At 49.1% G+C, this 5,745-nt stretch overlaps 1 pseudogene; it reads right to left on the bottom strand.

The window, feature by feature from the left end:
• Positions 1 to 1,092: 1,092 nt before the first annotated feature.
• Positions 1,093 to 2,614, bottom strand: LOC104463673 (annotated as a pseudogene).
• Positions 2,615 to 5,745: the final 3,131 nt, after the last annotated feature.

Raw genomic sequence — 5,745 nt, 5'->3', positions numbered from 1 at the left:
GGGTGAGGGGAGGCTCTTCTTTTCAAGGACCCCCCACCCTACGTGCATTGGGATGAGAGAGACCATCAGCTGCAAAGCCCTTCGGGTTGCAAAGACTCCCTTCCAGTCTCTCCTGAGGTTGGTCTACAGGACAGGACAGGGCAGGGCTGGAGCAGCAGGCTCTCTGGAACCTAGCAGGGGTCCCCGGAAGCTAACCAGAAGCCTGTAAGGTTCAATAACACATGGAGGATTTTCACTTGCCCACTCGACCCTCTCTGGAAAAGAAAAGACAATGGTACATGGTGTTGCACAGCAGCTGACTGCAGCAGAGGGGTAGGTCTGGATTGAAATCAGTGACCTGCCCTGCAGCTGCAGTGCTGCCTGCTAAAAACATCCCAGGAACCTCTGGAGTCCCATCCCTGCCCCACAGGCAAGGGGAGTGTTAATGGCCCTGAGGCGACCAGAAGGGAAAGGTGAGGAGTGCTCTGTGCAGCTGTATAGGTGCTGTTGTTACATCCTCACTAATTATTCAGCACTACGGGTGCTTTTAGTGGAGACAGTGGTACCTTACTGCTAACTGTGGGGCTGAGTTTTCTGCACTGAACTCCCTGGCATAATGGGGAAACAATCATTTTTAGAAAGCAAAAGTTCCTTCTAGTCAGGGAACCAGCCCAGTGTCTGGGTAGTGTTTAAGTCCCACTCACCTCCTCCAAAAAGACTCGCTAGAGATGGTGGTAGAAGTTGCAGGTATCCTCTGTGTGGCCCTGGCTGCTGCTTAACGCACATCAGGGTAACAGGGGTCACCTCACACAGAAATCACTGGGCAAGAGTCAGATAAGCAAGTGCAGAACTTGTGGCAGTGCAGGAGGGACTGCTCTTTCTGGAGGACAGGCAGACCAGATGTTTCTGCAGGGAGCTCCTGTGGGTGCTGAATGGCTGCACTTTGATTTAGTCTTCATACTGAAGAGATGTGAGAAAAAGGGAGGAACGTTCTTACTGCTGCCATGCTCATTGCCATTTCCTTTTGTGCTTTCTTCATCTCTCTCCTGCATCACCTCCATGACTGCTGTGTGCAAATTCATCTCTTCACTGTGCTGCCATCATGTGAAACTGTCACGTGGCTCCATCTTCATTGTCTGTGCCTGTCATGCGACTTTTCCAGCCAAGGCTGTCTTCCACCACTGTAAGTAGAACCACTTAGCAGCAGAAAGAGTTTTTAGCTAGAAATCCCAGGCTAGGAAAGACTTTTTTCCACCTTTTGGCCAATGGGGAACTTGCAGAAAGGTGTGACAGGGTCAAGGCAGTGCCTGGCTCTATTCCCCTGCACTGCAGAGAAGCAAGTGATGCTGTTGCTCATTTAGCTGGCTGAGCTGGTGATTGAAGGTCTGGCACTGAGAAGTCAATAAAAGAAGGAACTCACCAGCCTCCTCAGTGACTGTGGGCACAGACAGAAGCATCACTTATTACTATGGCATAGATGGGCCTGTAGACTGTGGACCGTGGCATGTTCTTAAGGCACTTTGGTTCCCAGCTGCCCCGTTCTTTTTAGCCATTACACCAAAACCAAAGACCAACCCATGGCTTCTCGCAATAAAAACTGTACAGTAAGAGGCAACTTAAAGTCTTCTTTTCCACACCCCATGGCTTAGCTCCTTCTGATGAATCCCAGCTCCAGGATAATGCAGAATTACTTTCAAGCAGTTCAGCTGATAAGTATATGCTCTGGCTCATAAATACGCCCCTACAGGCTAGGTAGAAATCTCTCCAGACAGGGTCCAGACTGTGGCTGTGTTTGTGTCTCCCTGCTTCCATATCTAGCTGTATTTGCTGACTTGCTCTCTGCCCGGCAAGACGTATGTGTGAGACAGAGATAGAGAAACAGAGACAGTTGGAATGTGTCTTACTGTATGAAGAAGAGGAGAAAGAGAGGGTGACTACGGATGAAAAAAAATAAGTGTCCATGTGCAGGGGGAGTAGTGGGGTGGAAGAATGCTGTTGGGGCTGAAAGAAATGGATTGCACATGTTGTTAAGAAGGGGCTGTAGATTTTTGCCAGAGATGTTAACATTTTCTTGACTGCATGCCAAGGCTGGTGTATGCAAAAATTATGGAGAGAAGGAGACATTTTGTGAGAGAGAAATTGAGCACACATTTATTCAGGGATATATGCAGAGGAATTAACTGTCGGGGATCTAATGCCTGGCTGTGCACTTTGGGCTCGGCAGCACTGAGCCTCTTTCTGCTTCCCAAGTTCTCCTGCTTTCTGGGAAGGTGAGACTTGCCATTGGAATATGGGCATGATACATTCAGACTGCACTCATCATGCAAATCTGCTTTTCAGGGGTGGTGAAAAGACATGTTTGCTTCCACAGATTTTTCATGGCTCTCAGCATCTCAGTCCTCTCTGTGTAGGGGCTTCTGCTTTTTGTGGACATCACCATAGGTTTAGAAGCCTTTAATTAAGCCAAAAATACTTCCAGCCAAGCCATGCAGCCTAGAAGGGACTATTTCTTGAATTCTGTATCTCAGAAAAGTTTCTTTTTGACTGCATGGTCATGTATACAGAGGACATTTTACAAATAATTGATTATATTCTGTGTTTCGTATTTGTAACTAAGTGGCAGATTTTGTCTCATGTGTCCCAGAGTAAATCCACTGACTTGGGTGCAGTTATATCATTTCTACTGAAAGAGTTCCTAATCTGGGCTGTATAGTTCATAACAAGGCACGGCGGCTGCTTTTGCTACTCAGAAGGATTGGTTGCCAAATGTCTGACAAAGTCTTTCTGGAAGTGCAGATGGTAGCAACGACAGCCTGGAATTAACTCACTCTTTTCTATAAAGTTTGCAATTTGTTATCAGCTCCTCTGACTATTTCCTAATCCCTGACCACCAGACTCTCAGAGCACTGATAACATTTTGATGTCCAGCGTGTGCATGCAGAGGCTCAGCCCAAGCGTTTTGCTGATGAAGTACATGCTACTGGGCTCCTCTGAACTTCTCGATACTGCTGGAGCTGCACTGCTTCCAAGCAAATTAAGTGGCAGTAGGCTTAAGCATAATCTCTGTCATAGGTTTTGTCTCTGTGCAGAAGTTAGGAGATTTTAAAGTGGTTCCTTTTCATTTAGCCTGTGCCAAGGAACTGATTTAAGATGGTCTGTGCAGGGGACTTGTGCCAATTTAGCACAATTCAGCTTGGTGCACGTGATGAGGTTAACGCAGAGCAAGTCAAACTGCAGATGTTCCTGAAAGACTGCAAACAGAAAGGCAACTGCTGTTCATGACTGAGCCCATACTGCACGGCAAAAGTGCCCCTGAAGGGACTAAACCCGCTGCACTTCCCACTGCTTTCCTCCACACAGACGAGCTGCTCCCAGGAGTGCCACCACGGCGTAGTTTGGCCCAGGGTTACGGCGTAAGTGTTGCCTCTCTGGTCCTGTGTCCGGAGTGAAAGTACAGCTCTTGCCCATGTATACCAGTCAGACCAGCAAGCCATGCTGGTCAGCACTGGCAGAGGGGGCAGGTTTATCCTGGGTGTGAGTTGTACAGTCTCTTAAGTTGCCTTTCCCATTGAGGCCCAGTTTTCCAAGCCCGAGTCCAGCACAATGGCCCTGATTCAACACTGGCTGAGGCTAGGCAGCCTCAAATCTCTTTCCATCACATATTTTTCAAGATGAAGGTCTGATTCACCCCCTCCCTGCACCCCATCCTTCACACCACTGTTTTTCATATGGCTTTAACTCCATCCACTTTGATGACACTACATCAGGAACCTGGAGCTAGCAGAGAAAGTCATTCTTTGCCAGGGATGGGGAAAAAATGAAGTCTAGATGAAAACTCTGCTATAGCAGGACCCTTTGCCACTCCTGACATGAGCAATACACTAAATTCTTACAAGCAGTTGTGCCCCAACTTTATCAGGTCACCTTTGTGGTCATCAGAGCTGTTCTTCTGAGCAAGAACCAGCACAGCATGTCACCAACAGCTGTGCTGCACTGACAGCCCCAGGCACTCAGTGCTGCGAATGCAGGGGTAACACAATGGGACTTTGATGCTTAGTGGCTGAGGGACCAATGTGTGGTCTTGCCAACAAGCATGTCCCTAAGAAAGTCTGTCCCTGCTTCTGTGCTTCTGGAGTGTGGGGCTTGCATGGAGGGACAGCAAATGGTGACAGAGCACAGCCAGGCAGCCCCTGGCTGGCAGCAGGGTCACTGCCAGACCCTGAAACAATGAGTTTAGCTGATTAATTTAGTGTGAATCCAGGGTGAATATAGAACAAGGCATCATGCTGAAATCAAGCCCTACGTGCGTTTGGATCTGTGCAAAATGAACCTAACCATGATACCAAAAGGTGGGTCCGACCGTCTGGGAGGATTTAAGGAGGAGGGTGCCTTGTGAGTGACATTTTTGGAGAGTTCAGAAGGAAAAGCACAAGGTACAACTACAGGGGACATTGGACTGCAGGGAGGTGTTTGAGTACCCGTCGTATTCACCTGGGGAAGGCATTAGAGGGGAGATTGTGTTGCAGTTCCTGGTTCTTAAATGGATGTCTTGTGTCACTGGATTGCCATGGTGGAGAGAAAAATCAGAGCCAATCATCTGGTTTTTCTCTCTCTCACTTAATCTGCATTGTTTAGATGGCAAGAACCACAGGGTGGTGCCTGACTCTTTCCGTGTGCTCCGGCAGTGTCGGAGAGGAGACCAGAGCGCTCAGGAGGGTTTTACAGTGATGCAAATTACCCATCAGAATCATGGATGCCCTCTTGGTGCCTTCTTACCATACATTTACTGATTAAAACCCATGTTGCTGCATTTTTCTATAAATCTTCAGCACCGCTGCTGCAAGGGATAAGCTGGTCATCTTCCACACCAGAAGGACTCTTCCCTGCCTGACCCCCCGGCAGGGTTGGCTGCAGCCACTGTGTGGGTGGAGGGCTGCGGAGCCAGTCTTTTGTGCTCAGACCCAAAACTAATGTAGAAACCATTTCTCATACTTGTTGACTGAGCCGCAACCACCTCTCCCCTAGCAACAAAGCCTTGCATTCCCATCGGCGGCATTCCCCTGTGTCTTACAGAGGCAGGAGCTGGCTTTGCTACCTCCAGCTGCAGAAAATAATTGCCAGAAGGGCCCAAGGGAGTAGTTTCAGTCAAGGCAGACTTTGCTGAACTCCTAGAAAGGATGCCCTTGCTTCTCGAGGGAGGCTCAGTGAGGCAGTTCAGCTCCCCCTCATCCCTAAATTAGTTTGGGAGTCCCACAGAGTGTGACTGATGAGTGATGGAGCAGCTGCTCCCTGCCTCTGCGGTGGATGGCTCCCTCCAGGAGCCACTGCCACCCATTAGCCAGGTCTCTGCTGGCCCTCAAGAGCCATCATCTGCTTCCCTGTGGTCTCAGGCCAGATCTGTTTGCTGGTGATGTTTTATTTTTAATGTGACACATATTCAGCCCCTCAAATTGCCTGCTGTGGGCTCACTCTGAAATGTTAGAGGGCTCAGGAAGGATCAGTAGTTGATCCCCACCACGGACATGCAGGATCCCCATAGGGGCATATCCCTCAGCACGGGGCACTGAGGACCAGCCTAGTTGCATCTTTGAATGTTTAAAAAAGTGCATGAACCAGGGCTGGGTTAGGTAAGAGGGACTTTATTAATGCTTCTGGTTCAGTAGACACCCCCCCACACACACACACACTGTTGAACACAGGGGTACCAGTGCCCAAATGCCCCTGGCTGCAGGGGTCCCTGGGAGTGCTGCAGCCCCATGGCTGTGG

The sequence above is a fragment of the Pterocles gutturalis genome, unplaced genomic scaffold (assembly GCF_000699245.1).
Source record: "Pterocles gutturalis isolate BGI_N339 unplaced genomic scaffold, ASM69924v1 scaffold12253, whole genome shotgun sequence".
Lineage (NCBI taxonomy): Eukaryota > Metazoa > Chordata > Aves > Pterocliformes > Pteroclidae > Pterocles > Pterocles gutturalis.
Note: the sequence above shows the minus strand (reverse complement) of the source record. Positions and strands in the feature narration are given on the sequence as shown.